The 23,350-nt window shown below is 35.1% G+C and overlaps 2 long non-coding RNA genes across 2 annotated transcripts; both read left to right on the top strand.

The window, feature by feature from the left end:
* Positions 1 to 3,328: 3,328 nt before the first annotated feature.
* LOC143597066 (uncharacterized) lies at positions 3,329 to 3,690 on the top strand. Its single transcript, XR_013146831.1, has 3 exons — positions 3,329 to 3,403; positions 3,533 to 3,589; positions 3,677 to 3,690. It is a non-coding gene; the product is annotated as an uncharacterized LOC143597066 (long non-coding RNA).
* A 4,012-nt stretch (positions 3,691 to 7,702) lies between these two features.
* Positions 7,703 to 8,752, top strand: LOC143597063 (uncharacterized). The gene is made up of 2 exons (XR_013146830.1): positions 7,703 to 8,428; positions 8,626 to 8,752. It is a non-coding gene; the product is annotated as an uncharacterized LOC143597063 (long non-coding RNA).
* Positions 8,753 to 23,350: the final 14,598 nt, after the last annotated feature.

The following is a 23,350-nucleotide window of genomic DNA, read 5'->3' as shown; positions in this document are numbered from 1 at the left end:
AAAACAACCAAGAATCTGTTTTCACGAGCTATAGGCATAACGAACTCGACCCAAACAAAAGCCACGGTATACCAAACTCCGTATTGTGTGAGTGATGAAAAAGAGTCAACAATGGAATGCTCATTCATGATCAATTAAACCCTTCAAAACAAATGTGTAATACTCTAATATTAAAAAATAGTAAGGAATTTAAAAGAGTAAAACGCAAAATGTGAAGATTTCTTACATATTTAACAATAAAACATGCATAGACACATATATGAAATGTAAGATATAAAATAAAAACATTTATTGAATTTTAATAAAAAAGTTTTTTTAGTTGTCTATACTATATATATATATATGTATGTATGTATGTATTTCATAACGAAATTTGAAACCTTTTATATTGGAACATTTTAAATGTATTTAGAATATTTCATTATATACTCTTTTAATATTTGAATTGTGGTCGCATGACTTGTTATAACTTATAACCATTTGACCAATTACATCTACTTCATTTAGAATCTAGAACTCATTGCATACTTATTTTTCAACCTTTCCCATAAATACCTTTATGTATATTAAATTTAATTATGTCTCTTACATTTTTAGAATTGATAGACAAATTTAATTGTTAATTTCCTAAAGTTAACAATACCGTTCGCAATTTCTCACAAGCCTCAACGTCATATTATTTACTTGTCAGTTACTTTGATTTCATTTTTATAATAATAAATTAATATTAATACTACGCACATGCTAGTATAGAAGAAGTGTTAATGTTTATAGTTATTTTTTTTTGTTTATGGCTGTACATTGTTATCTTATATAGAAATTTGATGTTTTCTCTCCAAACTAAAACTTTAGACTAAACCAATCTTTTAGTGGAATATGATATTAATTTTTTCAATTGTAACAACTACGTCCAAAATATAACTATTACATGTAACACATAATATTACCGCCTACATGATGCGCCTTGATTTGAATGTAATACCATCACAGAATAAAAAGAAGTTTGTAACCAAACACAAATAGTAGCAACAACAACAACAACAATAATAATCTATACTACATAGAAATGACTTTAAGTAAAACATGCATGTCATTCAAATAAAAGTACATAAAACACAAATTAGAGTTCCCTAGAATGAAAAATTAAATTAGACTGGAATAGACACAATGTTAAACACTATAACAAATGCATGATAGAAGCACACGAAACTAAAATCCGGGAGAAACTATAGTCTCGGTATAGATTGCACCATGGTTGAATTCATTACAAAAGGAAGGAAGTTTATAAGCGAGATGATCGAAGCTCAAGTCAACTTCAAGCACTTGTCCCCACTCCGTGATCACAAGACACGAGCCACTTAAATTGTAATACGTGACAGAGGTAGTCCTCGTAAATGTTATAGACACTCTATGACTATAAGATAACAACTTTATCCATACATCGTTATTTAACTTCCACAAACTTACAGTACCATACTTTATAAATCCGGGACTAACAAGCATATGGAGCTCGGAATTTATATCGGCTAAAACACCCAAATTTCCAAAACCATGGACATCCGGCAAGCTTAATTCTGAAAATTCCATCGTGTTTACGTCAAACCGAAGTATAATTTTTTGACCAAATTCGCAGCGTTGGGAAATCGTGAAGTATAAACCATCACCACATAAAGTTCCCGACGACCAATTGAAGGTTTCGTTATGGTACGGGCGTTTTTTCAAGAAGCGTACAGCCCTCCATGAGCTTAATCGCATTGAATAGACATAAATGGCCAAAGTACCCCCGTCTACGTTTTACGTGTACGATGTTGTAATCGTATGAAGAGTTAACACAAAAGCCGATTGCATCAATGTTATATTTGTAGAACCCTTGTTATATTTGGAGGGAGTTTTGCAATAATCTCCAGCATTAAGACCATAATCGGAAGGGACGATATAGTCATTTTGATCTAAACAAAAGTGTTTGGAAAAAAGACAAATCGTGTTTAGTTTAACATGTATAATTTATTAAATTAAAGATAACCAAATATATTTAGTAATTATAAAAACCAAAGAGAGTTTTCTTGCATATATAAAATATATAAAAATGGTCGTTTCTGACTATATAAATAAAACCGAATTGCCTAATTTACGAGTTCATATTAGCGAATACTACTAATTTAATATATGGATGTAAATGAAACACAATTAGTCATATATGTGTAAATAATGAAAAATACCTTAGTCGTATGAATATGTTACGGTTTTAGATTAGGAGGCGCCAACTAAATCACATAATATAATTCAAGCAATTGGGCTATTTTTATACTTTTAACCGATAAAAGAATGACAAAACTTTTAATTGGAGGGTTAATGTATATACACACACAAATATATATATATATATATATATATATATATATATATATATATATATAACAACAAAGTAACAAAAAAACATACAAAGTGAAAATAAACAAAAATAAAACTGCTAGTAACACACGTGAGTTTTAAATAAAGATGAAGATATGTCTTTCAATGAAACTTGAACTTAATGGAAAAACCTGAAACATTTCAAAGGTTAAATATTCTTTCCATTAGGGTTTGAGACGGGCATGAGATTTGTAATGTGCCCGATTAACCAACCCAGTTACCCAATAATATAGTCCAAATTACCCTCTATATACCCGAGTAACCCGACATAGTTTTATTTAATATATTTTTAAATAAATATTATATGTATACCTTGATATGATTATTATATTTAAAGGCAATATTACATCATTAAACTATTATAATATCTAACTAAATAATTTTTATTAATCTCAATAATAGAAAATATATATTATCTACTTTTAGTTTCTTAACACTCTTATATACTAATGTTTAATTTCTAGCTTTTTTGAAATTCAAATAAAACTAAAAAGATAAATTTGTAAAAGTTAACGTGACTTTTTCCTTTTCCCCAAATCAGTTTCATTCTCTTCTCCATGGCTTCCAACTAAAAACCTAAAAAAATATTCGCCCCTTTTTGCACATCGAACACGTTCCAAACAAATCTGACGTCTTGGCCACCATTCAATCAAACATGGTGAAATCCCCAATTTGATTCCTTTGTAGGTATGATTTCTTTTTAATTAATTGTCTTGATTGTAGAAATCGGCCTCTGTAGGTTTTATGATAATGGGGTTACATTGTATCTTCTGTCAATGAATAAAGAAGTGTGATTAATGTCAGTAATTAGGGTTTGGTAGTTAGCCCCCTTTTCAATCCACCGCCCATTTAAGAAACTAAACGATTTGTGCGTTATTATATTTAGTGAAATTCAATAGTCTCGTAACCTCCTAGCATTTTCAGAGCCCTGGCCTACATTCATGGTAGCATTGGAGTGTGTCACAGGGACATCAAGCCTCAAAATTTACTTGTAGGCCTTTTGATATATGTATATTCTATAATTTGTACACAAGATATAAGGCACCGTTTGTTTAATGTTTAGTTTGATATTAATGAACAAAGATAGTTTATTAAAGAGTCTTGTGTTTCTGGTTAACAGGTAAACCCACATACACATCAAGTCAAGCTATGTGATTTTGGAAGTGCTAAAGTTTTGGTTAGTATGAGTGTTTGGTAAATATCTACTTGTTTTATGCTTGATATGTGTTGCATTGTCTTAGTTTACATTTGTCATTTTTTTAAGGTAAAAGGAGAGTCGAACATATTTTTGATTTTTTTTACCAAAACGCGGGAGGAGAAAAAAGTATTTACTAAAATGAGTGATTTGAAAAATATTTACCAAAATAAGTTTTTTTTCTTAACTTGTATTTTCTCACTTTTAACCTTATAAATTGAATAACATAACTTGTATTAAAAATTTCTATATAAAAAAGATAGATGTAAAAGATGTATTAAATATAAAAACGTTTTATTTTTTATTTTTTTTCTCATTTTTAATCAAGACTATTCAAAAACATGTTTTTAGAAACTGATTTTTTATTGTTTTTAATTTGCTTTATTATATGTTATTTATTATTATTTTCTTCAAATGTTTTCTTATATAGGAGGCTTAAAATCGATATTGGTACCGATGTTGTTTAGTCGGAATCAGTTCAAGTAATGCCAATATCGGTACCGATGTTGTTCAATCAAAATCGGTTCGTTATTGTACAGAATTCATAGCGACACTTGTAAGGTTATAATAAAAAAAAATACATCAGTTTGAATGCAATTTTGAATGCTAGTCCATCTCGAGTTACTCTTAACCGTATATATTGAATAAAATAACTTGTATTAAAAATTTCTATATAAAAAAGATAGATGTAAAAGATGTATTAAATATAAAAACGTTTTATTTTTTATTTTTTTTCTCATTTTTAATCAAGACTATTCAAAAACATGTTTTTAGAAAATGATTTTTTATTGTTTTTAATTTGCTTTATTATATGTTATTTATTATTATTTCCTTCAAATGTTTTCTTATATAGGAGTGCTTAAAATCGATATTGGTATCGATGTTGTTTAGTCGGAATCAGTTCAAGTAATGCCAATATCGGTACCGATGTTCAATCAAAATCGGTTCGTTATTGTACCGATTTCGTAGCGACACTTGTATAGGTTATAATAAAAAAATACTTTAGTTTGAATGCAATTTTATATGCAATAGAATTTATACCTTAATGTCGAGAAAAAAACTAAGCCCATCCATATATTCTGTTTATTTATTTATTATTATTATTATTATTATTATTATTATTATTTAAGTTAGCGACTGATGAACTGAATTTGATAAAAGAAAAGAATAATATAAAATACTTATTTTCATACATCTGTTTTGATCTTAAAACAACTTAAATAATTTTTTTTTTATTATAAAATTGTTTTTTTGATTTATACAGAATGTTTATATGACCTGTTTATATGACCTGACAAATTGTCATATGTAAATTCAGCCTCTTTTTCCTGATGAGAGTGGAGTTGACCAGCATGTGGATATCATAAAGGTAAGTTTTATTTTATATATACTTTATTAAACATGTCAGTTGTATTAAATGACCCGTGAGGGAATACCAATATTAATATATAGTTAATTTTTTGGGCAGAATTTATGAGGAATAAACGTGCTTTCTAGCCATTTCAACTTGAGTAGAGGACAAGTCCATTTATAAGAGCGGCACTGGTGTCATATATTGGTCACAATGCTGGTATGCTTGTTTATAATAAACTACTTTTGTTGTCTTTGTGTGTCTATTTTATATTGTTTAATTACATTTATTTTGCAATAACTACGTTATAATAAAAACATTTAATAAAAAAATTTGTCAAACAGATGAAACACATTAACCAATATAGCTTAAATTAAACATATAAACACATACCAAACTAAAACATATAAAACACAATAATGTGGGTTATTTTATAAAATTTCTATAAAGTAGGTGCAATTATAAAACAAATAAAGTACATACCTTTGAAAGTACTTTTGAGAGTATATTCAAAATTCTTTAAGCTTTCACGGAGAGAACTTGAGGTAATCTGAGATTGTAAGATATGTTTATAGTTTAAAATGATTTGTAGGGGATTCAACCAAAAAATGCAATCACAATAAAAGAACATATAAGAAATTGTTATAGCAGAATAGTAAAATAATAAATACATTGCATACCTATCAATGTAAGAACTTGTTGAAACTATGAATTGAGAATGATAATCCGAAATTTGAGATTTGAAGCAGATCAAAAAAGAGGTTAGGGTTACATTCTTTATATTGAAGCAACACACTCACCCAAAAAAAAAGGAACCCACGTTTTCAAGTAACTGCTAACACATATGTATGACATGTAATTTTATTTTTCAAAATTCAAGTAACATAAACTATTTACCTATCTTATAATGAATAATATTATGTTATATGTCAAAAAATTGGTTCACATAAAACATTTTTGTAGATAATGTTTTATATTATGTAACAATTTTGTTGTCAGTTAACCGTGATTATTTATTTATATTATTAAACTTTGAGTAAGAAATGCAAGTATTCTATTTATAGAATTTCGTAAATATATTAAGTTATATATAAAAATAATGATTTCATTAATATATTGAACAAATAAAAGCTCGGTTAGACTCGTGATCTGGCTTGAGGTTGATATATAAAGCTGAGGCTCAAACTTTTTTTATTAAATGAGCTTTAATAAGAGCCCTATCTATGGATGGATCTCTTGTAAGCTCCGCTCGATTCGATTTTCAAACGAGCCCATTTTGTATAGCTCACGAGTTTCTAACCTAGCACTTGGCTTTTTGTTTATTGTTTTTGGACCATGTTTGACTTTATGTCGTCTCTTTTTAGCTTCTTGCAACTTGTTCTGAAGACAAAATGGTAATTGATTATTCAATAGTTTGTGTAGTATTAAATGTTTTTTCATGTGTATTTGGTTAATCTTTTTTGTTTATGTAATTACAGGTTAAACTATGGGATTTGTCAAATAATCAACCGTCTTGTATTGCTTCACAGAACCGGAAAGCTGTATGTTTCTTTTGACTTTATTTACCGAGTTAATTACTATAAAAGTTTTTTCTTTTAATTGTTTTATACACACATAAGAATAATCATTCATTCGTTCTTGTTTTGACTTTGTCAGGGATCTGTTTTTACTTTAAAATTCTCATAAGATTCTCCCTTTTTGCTGGCACTTGCGGGCTCTAAAGGAAAACTGAAGGTAAGCTTGCCATTATTTTTGGTTGCTGGAGTAATTAATTGAGCTAGTAGTTTTTAATTTAGATTAATTTGGTAATATGATACATATTTAAATACTTGATTGATTATGTTAGTGAGAAACATAAGTTATAAATGAAACTTAAATTAAACATATTTTGTAGAATATGTGTTGCACAAGATAAGTATAAACATTTTAATTTTATTTTTCTCTTGAAAGAAAATAAATAGTTATATTCAATTTAGCATCAATGATTTAAACAAATAATTTAAACAAATATAACTAAACCATGGGATTCAAATCGTGCATACCAATTAATCCCATGATCTCCTAACCTCCTAGCATTTTTGCTAAAAAATAGGAGATAACAAACTTTTTCAAAAATTTAATATTATTTTTCTCTTCAAAGAAAATAAATAGTTATTTTCTATCTAGGAACTATAATTAAAAACAAGAGATAAACAAATTAACATTACATGAACTATTTTACTAAAAACATGAGATTTAATAAACTCAACATTCATTCAATAAAATAAAGATAGCATACATAAGTGAACAATAACAAACAAACATCAAACTAAAAACATGGACTCAACATTCATTAAAATAAAGATGGCATACGTTAAGTGAACAAAAACAAACAAACAAACAAGTAGGATCAAACATAATTTAAAGTTAAACAAAATTAAACTTAGGAGATCTAAGAGTTAACATGAGTAACTCAGTTACGCTTCTGGACAGACACGTGGCTTTTTGATTTTCATCTTAGGATTTAAACCCGAGTCAGTTTTATCAGCTAGTCCATCATCATCTTGATTGTCATCAGAGTCGTCAACATTAATAACTTCATTCCAGCACCATTCTGAAAGGTTTTTGAGTCTCTTGGCATTTAAATCAGTAAATGAGAAAATTAAAAATATATATCTATACTATATAGTCAAGCATTTTTTACAGAAGGTGAATGCCTTAGGTTTTCTTTTGTTACTTGCACTTTTGATTTTCCCTCTACGTCATGTTTTGTAGCCGTATAAATTGGTTTAAACTAACAAACATGATAAACAAAAATTAATAGTTAGCAAAATGTGCAAAAGTATAACTTATGTAAGCATGAATAACTTGGATTAAATATTATCTTGTTATCTGTGTGTGCTCCCTTTAGGATTATCTTCATTATGGTAGAAGTTGATTGAGACATTGCAGGGATGTTTTGTTAACAAACGATTAAGTCTTTAAATAGTTTTCATTTACACTTTCCTAACAAATACAATTATGACATGTGTCACCTCACTAACCCACTTAATATATTTGAATCACATGTAAAACTGTTTTAACGGTTAATTTGCGCCAAAATTTGTAGAGAGAATAAAAAATTTCAAACTTTATACATAACCTGGTCTCCTTAAATTTAGTAGGTAACTGATACATATAGTGTATTGTAACTAATAATAATAATAATAATTTATGTGCAACATGCATTATTATTATGAACGGATTTTTAATGTGACTATAATTCGCAGCTGTTAAAAAGTTGTTACTTTTGTTGAGTTTGTGTGTTTTTTATTTTATGTTTTAGATGGATGATTAAAAAAGTAATTTAAAATTGTAATATTATTTGAAGGTTGAAAACAAATTGTATTACTAAATAATCTAATGTGTTATGTAGGTATCAAATAGAGGAAGCAAAAATTGATGTTTGGGTAAAGTCCCAAAATGCTAAAGCAGAACTGAGTCAATAAAGGGTGAGCTAAAATCATCATTTTTATTATTATGATTATTTTGGTGTTGGTGGCTAGGTAAGTTTGTCTATATGCGAGTGTGACTGGATTAGTCATGCTGACCGTAGTAGGAGATCTTTGTTTGTGATTCTTCGAGTCGTTCACTGTTAATTCCGGAAAATAAATTGCTTATTAACATTTTGATTTTATTTTTTGTGCAGCCTACTTCAATGATGCACAAAAACAAGCTTCTGCCAAGGTGGATTTTATGCTAGAATCATGAAGTCCATAATTGAATAAAAGTTTTTGTAAGTTTATTTAATTTGTAAAGTGATATGTTATTTGTAACTGGATAATAAGCCTTTTAGATGAATAGAATAGCCTTTTAGATAAATAGAATAAATATGTTACAAATTATTTACATATTTAATTTATTCTATTTATCTAAATATTTTAATAGATGTAGTGATTATACTGGTAGTTGCATTTAAGAGAAAAAAGTGGTAATGCTAAAATTATACATATGAAAAGTTATAAGTTTTATGCTTTAACTACTTGTAAATAGAAGCAACAATAACTTGTACTTTATAATTCGCACCTCGGTTTTGAATAAAATTTATATTAAAACGTAGATAAAAATAAGAACATTGCAATGGTATGTTCAAATTTTTTAGAAATCATAATATAGTTGAATATATAAAGAAAATAGTAAGAAAAATAGATATGAGGAATATTGTAATTATATACATAAAGATGATGGGCTTGAAATGTAAATTTTGGTTAAATTTACAAAAAAAAACCATAGATAAAGGGTAATTATTGTAATTATATACATACCAAATCAATTTGTTACGTATTAGTGATTGATAAAAAGACAAATATAACCCTTAAAATTCAAATTTTGATGCTATAGAAGTTGTACTTGTAGCACCAAGTTAGGTACTGTAACATCCTACTTTCGGTTATATTAATAAAATAAAGTTCGTTTATTTTATAGCGGGTCGTTATCGGTTTAGTTGAATAGAATACGAGATGGACTTGTGTTGGGTAAATGGATATGGGTTATGGAGGAATGAAGGAAAGACCATGGGCTTAAGCCCATGATCAAAAATATATATATCCTTAATCCTCCATTTAATTCATTTACACATATCCCTTACACCATCCAAAACACACACTTAAGATTCTCTCTCTAGTTTCTCTCTCACTCTAGCCGAAATATAGAAGAAGAAACGGATCCCGACCCAAGGTATGATAGTATTTTGTTGTAGGAGCTTAAATTCGTTAGATATAATCATGAAACGACGAGCCGACACCGTTAACCGTTTAAGTCACGAGATCCGGGTGGAATCGGGTATAAACCGAACCTATGATGAGCTTAGGGGTCACCCTAGCTCAGATCTGGATCGAACGGGACGAAAAACGGTGAAAAACGAGTTAAAACTCGTTTTTCCGACGTGTTCGCGGTTTTCCGGCAGCTTTCCGGCAAAGGCGGCGCCGGAATAGTGGTACGAGGTTAAGGGGAATGTCAGGGAATGTTCTGACATTCTTGACCTAACCCTAGTTCGCTATGGGGACTTAACGAACTGAGGGTGATTCGCTATGGGGACTTAACGAACTGAGGGTGATTCGCTATGGGGACTTAACGAACTGAGGGTGATTCGTTAGTCGATTCGCATTAGGGGGCACAGCGAACTAGCCCTAGTTCGCCTATGATTCGTCTCTGATTCGTTAAGGGAAAAGGGTAACGAATTACCCTTGATTCGTTATGACCAGTTCGTTAAAGGAGATAACGAATTAGAAGGTCCAATTCGCTACTTGGACTGGTTCGCTACATGGACTGATTCGCTAAGAGTCCAGTTCGTTAAAAGTCCAATTCGTGTAAGTAACCAGTTCGTTAAAGGTTCCAATTCGTTACAAGAACCAGTTCGTCATGGCAAGTCAGTTCGTTAAGGATAAGTAACGAACTAGAAGTTTAACAGAATGACAGAATGATCCCTGGACTTAGAAAAGAATGATTTAATTACAAATAAGCCCTTGAACTTTTAAGTAGCATATTATTCAATGATTCAAAATGCTAATGGAAAATGTGTTAAGACAGTTAATGAAAATAAAATTTTTCCAAGCTGACCTGGCAGCTTAACCCCAGCCAGGGACTTTGCCCCTTGGACCCCGCTAGGGGCTGCCGCCCCTAGAACCTCGCTGTCAGGGGCGCTGCCCCGGACCCCCGTTCGTTGAGGGTAATAATTAAACTAGAAAGACGATATGTGTAGTGATAGTTATTGATACGTATAATTATTATACAGTTAGTCGCGCACAGCTAAAGAAGGGGATAACCGTAAACGGTGAACACAACCGCCTTAAGGTGAGTTTCTAGCCCCACTTTCTTGTTATGTTTTCGGGGCTGTGTGCATACTCGATGTGATAGTGAATACACTTATCTTAAGTGATAAGTGTATGCCTTGTATGATTTACGTATGATGATTGCTTGACGGTGCGTGAACGATCTTCGGATATTGCATGAACCGTCAGGTGGTAGTTAAGACATGATTGATAAGTATGATGAGAGATATGATGTATGTATGAATATATGATGTATGCATAATGTATGTATGTTATGATGATGGTACGTGAACGCTCTTCGGAGATTACACGTATTGTCAAGGAAAGCATGTATGAACAGGTATGGTGCAGTTACACGAAACAAAGGGACCAGACCCTTATAATATCTGTGATGTTAGGGACCAGACCCTTATAATATCTGTGAGGTTATAGGGCGAAAGGCTCTTTAAAACGTATGATTATGTACGTATAGAAAGTATGAAAGTAAGAATGAAAGTATATGCACTTATGTGTGTGAAAGAAATTTAAGAGGTTAAGTATGAAATGTAAGAAGGTATTGTATGATTATGTGATTAACTAGAACTCACTCAGCGTAGCTGACTTTTAGTAGGCACGCAGGTGAGTAGAATGAGGCAGGTAGCTTGAGGAAGACACATGGCAGAGTTGGACGAAGCTGGCATCTGAAGATTTTGCTATGATGTTTTATTTTAAAAGACTATGTTTTGTTTTTAAATGACTATGAATGCTCGATAAGACCAGAATTATGGTTATGGAATGTAATGGTTTGAATGTTTTTAATGTTCCGTGAATGTTTTAATTAACTCTGATATTTAGAACTGCGTTTATGAGTAAATCCAACACGAAAGTAGGGCTACCGGTAACGGGGCCTTACAAGTTGGTATCAGAGCAAAGTTCGAGAGATTTAAGCATCCTACATGCTTAGACTCGAACAGAGAATGGGATTTAAGTAAGAAAAGAAAGAAGATGCCAGTTCAAGAATGCCATGTGCCACTCAAGCAAGCTCAGTAACGGTAAAGTGTATGATTAAGTATATATGTTAATGTTTGCCTGATTACTAAAGAAAGGATATGTGAATGTTAGGGATAGGATTACTTGATTGATTAACTGTTTAGGATAGAACCAACAGAAATAGACTCATAAGGGAAGTGTATAGGACACGGAAAAGTAACGTGATCAGCTAATCACAATTGGCCACTGTTATTACCTGTTAGCCTTACTATCCTTGTACTAAATAGTTCCTTTAGTGATGACGTTTGTGTTTTCCTTTTAGAATACGATGGCTGGAACAGAAGGAGATGTGGGAGCTTGAGGTCGCGCTGGACGTCGTGGCAGGCCTCGTCGTATCCTACGACCTTTGGTTGAGACAGCTTCCAACACCAGAGAGGAGGGAAGCGCAGCTGGAGGAGGTCCGATCATCAATGAAGGGGTTCAACTGGATCCCGCAATCCAAGCAGCTATTGTTCAAGCTGTAGCCACTGCTGTGAAGAATATTACTCCTGGAGGGTCTGCTGGAAGCCGTGAAAGAACTGCTGGGAGGGCGGAAGGAGATGGTAGGAAATATGATGAAGGAGAAAGGGAGGCTTCGAGCGTGGTAAGGTCTGTGAAGGCTGAAGATAGAAAGAGGGGCCGAGGCGGGTGCAACTATAAGTCCTTCGAGGGCTGTGACCCGCCGAAACTGACTGGGTTGGGAGACGCAATCGCTACTCTTCAATGGATAACTGCTATGGATAAAATTATCCGAATTAGCGAGTGCCGTCCCGACCAAGCTGTGGGCTATGCCACCCAATCGTTTGAGGATGAGGCAATGTACTGGTGGGAGTCGGTTGAGCAGAGAAAGAGTCGGGAAGAGGTAAAGGCGATGAGGTGGGATGATCTGAAGGAGTTGGTAATGAAGAAGTTTTGTGCTGATGCGGAGGTTGAAAGGGTTGAGATGAAGTTTTTGAGTCTGAAGGCGGGTAAGATGACACACCGCGAATACACCACTGAATTCAACCGTCTGTCAAGGTTGGTGCCAGATATGGTGGACACCGAGGCCAAGCGGATCAAATGTTACCTTAGGGGACTGCCGCAGAATGTTCGCGTCTTGGTTAAGATGGGTCGACCGGGTACCTTTGATTCTGCTGTGAGGCTTGATAGATGAAGCAGTTATGAAAGAGAAGAAATAGAAGAAGTGGATCGCTCCTGCCAAGCGACCGGGTACACAGTTATGGAACCCCAAGAACAAGCAACCCAGAGTTTGGGAAAAGAGATCGTGTAAGACCTGCGGAAAGATGCATGGTGGTGAGTGCAAGTGGGGTAGAAGTTCTGATGTTTGTCTCAAATGTGGAAAGGCTCATGGAGGAGAATGCAGAATGGGGTCGAATGCCTGTTATAAGTGCGGGAAGGTAGGGCATTATGCCAATGAGTGCAGTGCGAAGTCAGCATGTTACAAATGTGGCAAGACAGGCCATATGGCAAGAGAGTGCACTGAAGGTGAGGCTGGAGGTAGTGGGAAGAAAGATTCTGACCAAGCAAGGCCGAGGACCAGAGCCTATATGCTGACCCAGGAACAAGCTAGACAGATTCCTGATGTTGTGACCGGTACATTCTTAGTAAACGGCATTTCTGCTTCCGTATTATTTGATTCTGGTGCGAATAGAAGTTTTGTAGCTACGACATTTAGTAAACTAGCTAAAATGAAAGGCTGCCGAGTGTCTGAAACTTTTATAGTAGAAACCGCCAGTGACACTTCGGTTAAAATAACAAAAATGCTTAAGGATTGTAAGATAGAGTTAGAGGGACATGAGTTCCCTGTTACTTTGTATGTTATGACCTTAGGAGGGTTCGATGTAGTCTTGGGAATGGATTGGTTGTCTGAGTTCGAAGCTCAGATAGTATGTAAGAGTAGAGTAATAAAGCTAAGGTCTTTAGATGGTAGTGCGGTGACGGTTTACGGTGATAAAGAAAGTTCAGGGTTTAACGTCATTTCGATGATAAAAGCCGAAGGGTTATTACGCCGAGGATGTGGTGCCTACCTGGCGTATGTTGTCAACGCTACGGCCGAGACGAAAGAAATGAAAGATGTTCCTATCATGTGTGACTACCCAGAAGTGTTCCCTGAGGATCTTCCGGGGTTACCACCGGAGCGAGAGATAGAATTCCAGATAGATTTAATACCAGGAGCCCAGCCCGTCGCGAAAGCACCTTACCGTCTAGCTCCGTCTGAGATGAAAGAATTGATGTCCCAACTGCAAGAACTCCTCGACAAGGGTTTCATAAGACCAAGTGTTTCCCCGTGGGGCGCACCAGTGTTGTTCGTGAAGAAGAAGGATGGAAGTATGAGAATGTGCATAGACTATCGTGAGTTGAATAAGCTTACGGTAAAGAATAGATATCCTTTGCCAAGGATTGATGATCTGTTTGACCAACTGCAAGGTTCAAGTTGGTTCTCACGAATAGATCTCAGATCAGGCTATCATCAGCTGAAAGTGAAGGAGGCAAACATCCTTAAGACAGCGTTCCGAACACGGTATGGACACTACGAGTTTCTCGTAATGTCATTCGGTCTAACAAATGCTCCTGCAGCATTTATGGACATGATGAATAGGGTGTGTCGGCCGATGTTGGATAAGTCGGTTATCGTCTTCATTGATGATATATTGATTTATTCAAAGCGTGAGTCTGACCATGTCGAGCATCTGAGAGAAGTATTGGAAACTCTGAAGAAAGAGAAGTTGTATGCTAAGTTTTCGAAATTCGCGTTCTGGTTGCGAGAAGTGCAATTTCTTGGTCACGTGGCAATAACGAATTGGAAGACTCCACAGAATCCGACTGATATACGAAGCTTCTTAGGGTTAGCTAGCTACTATAGAAGATTCATCGAGGGTTTCTCCAAGATAGCCGCGCCGCTGACCGGTATGACCCGAAAGTCGATAGTATTCAGTTGGGGAAAGTTTCAAGAAGAAGCCTTTGAGGAATTAAAGAAGAGACTCACGCAAGCTCCAATCCTTGCTCTACCCGATGGTGACGAGGATTTAGTTGTTTGTGCCGATGCCTCGCATCAAGGGCTAGGTTGCGTGTTGATGCAGAGGGGAAAGGTGATAGCTTACGCGTCTAGACAGTTGAAAGTCCACGAGAGTACTTATCCGACGCATGATTTAGAGTTAGCAGCTGTAGTGCATGCTCTTAAGATATGGAGTCATTATCTGTACGGTACTAAGTGTACTATTTATACAGATCATAAGAGTTTAAAGTACTTCTTCGAGCAGAAAGAATTGAACATGAGGCAGAGAAGATGGTTAGAATTGATAAAGGATTACGACTGCGATATTAAGTACTACCCTGGTAAAGCTAACGTGTTCGCCGATGCACTAAGCCGTAAAAATGAGGAAGTCCTTGCAACTGTGAAGTCATACAAATTGATTATGAATTCAAGCCTTTTCGAAGAAATCATCAAGGTGCAGTCAGAGGTGCTAGTAGACGAGAAGTTGGTAAAGAAAGAAAGAATTTTCGGCCAGCAAGACGAGCTAATGGAAAACGCTCATGGTGTTAAGACTAGGTTTGACCGTATGTGGATCCCGCGCCATGGAGATCTCAGAGGTCGAATTTTAAATGAAGCTCATAAGTCAAGATATTCGATTCATCCAGGAACTACGAAGATGTACCAGGATTTGAAAAGAGATTATTGATGGCCAGGAATGAAGAATGATGTGATAGATTATGTCAGTAGGTGCTTAACTTGTTTACAAGTCAAGGCAGAGCACCAGAAGCCTTATGGAAAGATGCAACCCTTGGAAATACTAGAATGGAAATGGGAACACATCACCATGGATTTCATAACTAAGCTACCTCGTATAGCTAAGCACCATGATACCATCTGGGTGATTGTGGACCGTTTGACCAAGAGTGCTCACTTTCTGCCTATACGAGAGGCTATCTCGTCAGAAACGTTAGCAAGCTTGTTCATTAAAGAGATTGTATCTAAGCATGGAGTACCGTTATTGATCGTGTCTGATAGAGATACACGGTTTACTTCGAGGTTCTGGAAGAAGTTCCATGAAGCTATGGGAACAAGATTGAACATCAGTACGGCGTATCATCCTCAAACCGATGGACAGTCGGAAAGGACGATCCAAACCCTTGAGGATATGTTACGTGCTTGTGTTTTAGACTTTGGAGGAAGTTGGGATGATCATCTGCATCTAGCATAGTTCTCCTATAACAACAGCTACCATTCAAGTATTGGTATGCCACCGTTTGAGATGCTTTACGGTAGACGATGTAGGACCCCGGTGTGTTGGGGAGAGATTGGTCAGAAGGAGATGGGAAGCCTAGAAGTTGTGCAAGAAACCTCTTCGAAGTTCGATCAGATCAAGGCAAGAATGAAAGCTGCTCAAGACAGACAGAAGTGGTATGCTGATAAGCGGCGAAGACCGATTGAGTTTAACGTTGGTGACCATGTGATGCTCAAGGTCTCGCCTTGGAAAGGAATCATTCGTTTCAGGAAGAGGGGAAAGTTGAGTTCAAGGTACATTGGACCGTTTAAGATTATAGATCGTGTAGGTGAAGTGGCTTATAAGCTGGATTTGCCAGAAGAGTTAGAAGAAATTCATTCAACCTTACATGTTTCTCATTTGAGAAAATGTCTAGCTGATGACATGTCCCACGTGCCATTAATGGACATTGAGGTTGATGAACAGTTGAACTACATTGAGCAACCGATCGAGATAGTTGACCGCAAGGAGAAGCAGCTTCGTCACAAGGTTATACCTTTAGTGAAGGTGATATGGAAGCATCGCAAGGGATCGGACGCTACATGGGAAGCTGAGGATGAGATGCGCAAGTTTTATCCGAATCTGTTTATGTAATAGTTTTATCCGAAATGTTTTTAATGTTCCGCGAATGTTTTAATTAACTATGATATTTAGAACTGCGTTTATAAGTAAATCCAACACGAAAGTAGGGCTACCGGTAACGGGGCCTTACAGGTACCTCTTAAAATTTAAGAGGTCCTTGACTGGTGCTTTATATATAGTAGAGATAAAAGAAACTTTGATTTGATAAGAGAAGCTGTGGAGTTGAGAGGTGAGAATGCTAACTTGTTGAATGAGAATGAGGATTTAAAAGCTCAGTTGGCCCAACCACTTATGCAAATTCAACCCCTGGAGCAGGAGGTTGAGAAGACCTCAGCTGCCCCCAAAACAAGGGGAGAATATTACACATGATGAGGCAACTGGAGCTGACAAGGAGATGAATAAGGAGATTGTGAATGTGGATATAGGGGTCAAGACAGATACTGATGGTTTGGCCTGTATATTAAATGCCTATGGTGATAGTGAAGATGAGGAAGATAGTGGAGGAAGAATGATATTTGAAGAAGATTATGAAGCTGATAAATCTGAAGATGATGAATAAAACTATGATATGAACAATGATGTGTTAAATACTGTTGAAAGAGATGTTGATGATGATTTGTTAAGAAAGGAGAAGGATATGGAGGATGAAATGGAGAAACTGAATACTGATCAAGTGGCTACAACAGATATTGCTACTGATATGCAAACTGATGTTATGACAGATATGATGACCACCACTTATGCTACTGAGGAACTTGTACTCACTGAACAAGAAACAAATGAATTAAGTTCCAAGAGAGTAGAGCAGGATGAGGAGATGGATAATTTAGAGAAGGATACTGATAACTTTCCCCAAGAAACAGAAGAGGAAAAGAAAAGAAGAATTGAAAGAGGGAAAGCTAATGCTGATAGTGATGATGAGGAGGATGAGCCTGTTAAGGTGAATGATGATCAAGAAGAGGAAGATGAAAATACTACTGCTGCCAGAAGGCTGGAACAAGTGTTAAAGGAAAAAAGGGAGAGGGAATACATTGCCCAAAACCTGACTAGAGAAGAGCTGGCAGAGAAGGAAACTCTGATAGAGCAAGCAAAAATTGCCAAAACTGTTGATGAAGAAGAGGTTGAGGATCAAGAAGTGATTGAAACTTTGATACAAATGAAAATGGCTAAAGAGATTGACAATTCCTTGGCTATGGTTGTAAGCATGTTCAGTCAATCACAAAAACAAACAGAGAAGGAAACTGAGAAAGAACTAGTGAAGGAAACTGGGAAAGTTGAATAACATGGAGAACCTTCAAAACAAGTGGAAACAAGAGAAACTTTAGATCAAATGAAGGAAAGTCTCTCAAAGTTGCATGCAGAGTTTGCCAAAAAGGCCAATAGATTTGCAAGAATATATACAAGAAAGAGGAAAGCAAAAGAACAAACTGAAAAAGAAAAATCTGCTAAAAGGGGCAAATGAGATGAAAAGTATGAGTATTCTGTTGGAGAGATGGAAATCCCCTTAAGGCATGCCCCACTTAAAACACAAAGGCCTGAAGATGGACCAAGTCTGAAAGAAGCCAAGTGGAATGATGAATATGAATATTTTGCTGCAATCCCAGAAGATCAACCAAGTCCAATACAGCCTGTTCCAATGCAGATTGTCAGGCCTGAGGACTTACTCAATCCTGAGGAAGAGAAGATTGAGGCTGCAAATGAAACGACTGAGGAGGATGATATATCTCAAGATAATGATAATGATAATCAGGGTGATACAGCTGAGAAGGTTGATGTTTTGTCTCCACAAGTGGAAATGACAGATGAGCAAAGGATAAACATTCAACAAAGTTTAAATGAAGCTCAAAAGAAAAATTCATTGATTGTAAAACTGGCCACATTTGGTTATAAGTTTGAGGACCTGGCTCCACTCACTGATGAGGAGTTGTAAAGGATGATAGAAAAGGAAAATGATGAGTTGAAAAGGATAATGCAAAAGAAAAAACGTGACTCTTTGAGATACAGGGATTATTTGAGAGGATGTGGACTCTAATGGTCTTTCACATAGACTATAAGCTTCTGAGTGTGTTGAATACCCAACATAGAAGCAATCCAAGGATTTTGATTGAAATTTGATAAGATAATCCTTGGTTTTCAACAATGAACATTTGCAACCAAATGACTCAAGAAACTTGATGTAGGGATTTCTTTTAAACAAAATCTCATAGGGAGTCTTGTCTTGACTTTGGTTGAGAAGTACCCTGTTCTGAATATAGCAGACAGTATTGATTGCTTCTGTCCAAAAAGTAACAAGCAAGAAAGCATCTGCTAACATGGTACTTGCAGCTTCAATGAGTGTTCTATTTCTTCTCTCTGCAACCCCATTTTGTTTAGGAGTTCTAGGGGAACTGAATTGTTGAATAATTCCTTTTGCATTGCAAAACTCATCCATTACCCCATTTTTGAACTCAGTTCCATAGTCACTTCTCATGACCTTCACCCTTGCATCCAATTGGTTCTCAATCCTTGTCACATAAGTCTATATCAACTCAGTAGCCTCATCTTTGGTACTTAGGAAATAAACCCATGTTCATCTTGAGAAATCATCAATGATCACTAAACAATATCTCTTTTTGCCAATACTTAGAACACTTACAGGACCAAAGAGATCCATATGAAGGATTTCAAGCACTTGATCAATTGAGTTTATGAGCTTTGTTTTGTGTGATGACTTGTGCTGCTTACTCTTTTGACATGAGATGAAATTGTCATCAAGTTTGAGCTCTCTTATGGGTAAACCAATTACATGTTCACCTTTAACAAGTCTGTTCATGTTCTTTAAATTGACGTGACAAAGCTTTCTGTGCCACAATTGGTTTCCTTTTTAGTGTCCTTTGATACAAAACAAGTACCTCCCCTTGAAATGGCATCTTTCATATTCAATTCATACAAGTTCCCATTTCTTAGAGCAGTCATCATAATCATGTCTGGAGGAAACACAAAGTCAAGTTTGAGAATAAAGCAATGAGAGTCATCAAACCCAACCTTGTAACATTTATCACACATTTGGGATATGCTCAATAGGTTATATTGTAATCCTTCAACATAGAACACATTATCAACAGTAACTTTGCCATTTGTGAGTATTCCTTTCCCTACAATCTTCCCTCCATTCTCATCACTCCCAAATGCAACTGGGCCTTCAAACATCTCTTCATAATTCACAAGTTACCTCTTATCACATGTAATGTGCCTGGAACATCCACTGTCCATATACCATACTTAATTAATTGGTGTGGACTATCCCTTCACAAATCAACGAAATTGATCAGTTAGATAATGAAGTGCAAGCTGAATCAACTTAAAAATCATCATTGACATGAACAAGCGTTGCATTGGAGTTGGGAATAGGTTTAGGAACCTCATAAACAACTTCACAAATGTCAGAATCATCTGATTCATATCCTGTATCACTTGTACTTCCCACATATGGAATGATACTCTGTCTCTCTTCACACTTGTCATTACATTTTCACTCCTTGGTTTCCAAATGAATCCATGGGATCAATGTTGTAAAAGTAGGATTACAAGGCCGAGTACTCTCCGAGTACTCGCTACATGGTATGTCACCGAGGCGAGTTTCTGTAAATCCGCCTAGTTACTAAGAATCGGTCAAATGTGGTCAACCTCAGCCAGAATCACATCTTATCGGTGAACTTGGACCGATTTTGACTCAAAAAAAATAAAACATAATTGTTATTTCAATAATATTAAAGAACAAATATCATTTTTCTAATTAATGATTAGTATTTTTTAAAATATTTTATATTTAAAAATGTATTTCTTTTATTTATATTGATATTCACCTATTTTGTTATAAATATTAGTAAACTTATGATATTTGACATATATATAATAACAAAATATTAATTTTCTTTATATTTACCGTGTCCGAGTACTCTCCAATTACTCCCCAAGTACTCCGAGTACTCTCTCCAAGGGGGTTGGCCGCCTACGGACCGCCTAGCGACTTTTGCAACATTGCATGGGATTCAAATCCATGTTTCAACAAGAATCTTTCATCACCATTAAGCTCTCTTGGCTTCTTCCTTGAGAACACAACCTTCTTACTTTTCTTTTCTTCTCTTGGTGACCTCTCAGACTCATCAGACTTTACTGATTTGGAGTCTTTGTTAGGAACAATCCTTAAGGGTTGTGTATTCCTTTTTTACACAAGTTCAAGTTTGATAGGAAGTGTGTTCCTTTTTACTTGGTGAACAACATTCTTCTTTGCCTTTTCATCAACAGCCTTAATATTCTTCTCATACTTCACAGTTTCTTCTTTTCCCTTTTCTTTCTTTGACTCATCACCTTTGTTTACCACTTCTTCACACTTCTTCCCTTTTCCGAAATACTCATCATATTTCATTTTGTAGAAACCAAAGTCTAGACCAAACATTGTTTCATTTGGGACATTGATTGGTTTGAATGTAAATATTTCATAGCAAAGAGTTAGTGTGATGACCATAGTCATCACAATGTTTGCACCAAACTTTGCCCTTGAAGCTCTCACTTGATTTCCCTTTCTTGAATCTTTTACTTGGTCTTGGGGGTTCAATGCCAATTGTTTTCTGAGTTTTGAGATCATCAAAATTAATTGAGAATGGCACAAATTCTTCAATCTTAATGTCTTGCCTTTCAACTTGGCTCTTCACAAATGTTATTCTTTCCAATTTCATTGGCTCATCATCCAAATTACATTTATACCTTGACTGCCTTCTCTCATATTCTTCCACAGTTTCAACTTTTCCAATGTCAAACAATTCTTGACTTGAGAAAACAGGATACACAGGTATAAATTGATCATTGACAACAGTTTCTTTGGTCTTCTTGTTATTGATCTTTATCTTCTTCGAAACTTCTTTGCTTGGTAGCTTTACAGCATTATAATTCACCTTTGATTTTTCACATATGTCAAATGACACATGTTCCCTTCTCATATGTTCATAGTGTTTTTTCATTTTGGGTGTGATTGTCGGTAGATTAGGGATCTTGGTTGGTGGACTTGAATTGCTCTTTCTTTCTTCATTTGAATCATCATTACTTGAGCAATTGTCACTCGACTCACTTAAGTCATCCACATTCAAGAAATCGTTATCAAAGTCATCCTCTGAGACTTGAATACCAATGGACTTTTCCACTTTCACATCTTCCTTTAACACAAACTCCCCATTTTCATCAACTTTATCCAACTCATAGTTTTCAAGAAATTCTTCTTTATCTTTGAACACATCTCTAAACTGATTAAGGTATGCCTCTCTTTTCTCCTTATCAACCATCAAAGAGTATTTGCCATTAAAAGATGGAGGAACAAACTTATATTTGTCTTCTTCTTTGATTTTGTTTAGAATCCCATAAGTATTTCCTGTTGAGATAAGGTTTTTCAAGAATTCATTCTCAACCTGAAGTGCGGTATTCTTCACTTTCTCTTCAATCACCATTTTCTTCAAGCCATCAATCTCAGTCACATATCTAGACTGTTTTCTATAACTATCCATACAGTCTTGCTCAAGACTTTTGATCCTATCTTCATAGGTCACATCACTTGTTTCATACACATTGATTATGCTTTGCTTTTTGAAACATTCACTTTCAAACTTTGATACCTTCAATTTTAATGATTCAATGGTTTCAAGTAATTCAAGTGTTGAGTTTGAATGTACCTGAGTTGAAGAAGATCCATCTTCATTCTCTGCTTGAGCCATAAGTGCAACATTGGCTTTGCTTATATCTTCTGCATGATTGCTCCAATAAAATACTCCATCTTGTTAATGAGCAGCTAATGCAACATTACCTTGATTTATGGGCTGGTTTCCATTGTTTCTGTTGGTGTTAGAAGGAGCATTTGAAGGGTTTTGATTATTGTTCTTTGATAACTCTGGTTATAAGGAACAACTTGCTGGTTGTGCTGCTGTGGCTGTTGGTTGTTGTAATTGTTGATATAGTTTCTTTGATGTCCTTGCTGGTATTGATAATTGTTTCTTGGTTTTGCAAACTGATTTTTTTGGAAGTTTCTTGGTTGATTGCACTCCCTTGCAAAATGTCCAGGCTGTTGACAGTTGTAACATATAGCTTTTGACTCGTCAAAACCTGTTCTTTCATTTGGACCTGACACAAGAGACCTTCTAGTCCTGTTGAACAATCTCGTGCTCCTCAATGCCAACATAGCAGCTTGCCATTTTAAGTCCATGTCCTCTAGATCATCTGCATCTATTTGCTCAAGATCATCTTGAGCAACACTAGTATGGATTATGTTCTTGGCAACAAAGACATTGTAGGAATCTATAAACATTGAAAACAAGGCTTGGAATTCATTTTCTTGATTAACAGTAACACCACCATAAGGTGTATGCCCACTGGCCATTAAGGCAGAGTCATTATCATCAATTAGTTGGACATTGAACCTTGATTGTCCACCCTGGTTACTTGAACTTCCAGCAACAAATCTCCTTGGTGTATCACCACCATGCTCACTTGGTTCTTTAATAACTGGAATTTGTTGTTGGCTCTTTGTAGACAAGTTACCCATTGGTGCAATGATTGCATTGGAAACTTGAAAACAAGGTTTGTCCTCCTTAATCATTTCATTCTCAATCATCTCTATCTCAGTTACTTGCAAGAAGCATATCACATAATCAAGCTTAAGTGCATCATAGTTTGGTTTCTGCCTAATGAATTTGCTGGCAGTATACCATTCTTTTGATAAAGA

This window comes from Bidens hawaiensis, unplaced genomic scaffold (assembly GCF_021521415.1).
Source record: "Bidens hawaiensis isolate Kalapana, Puna unplaced genomic scaffold, B.hawaiensis_p1.1 tig00047535_1, whole genome shotgun sequence".
NCBI lineage: Eukaryota > Viridiplantae > Streptophyta > Magnoliopsida > Asterales > Asteraceae > Bidens > Bidens hawaiensis.
Note: the sequence above shows the minus strand (reverse complement) of the source record. Positions and strands in the feature narration are given on the sequence as shown.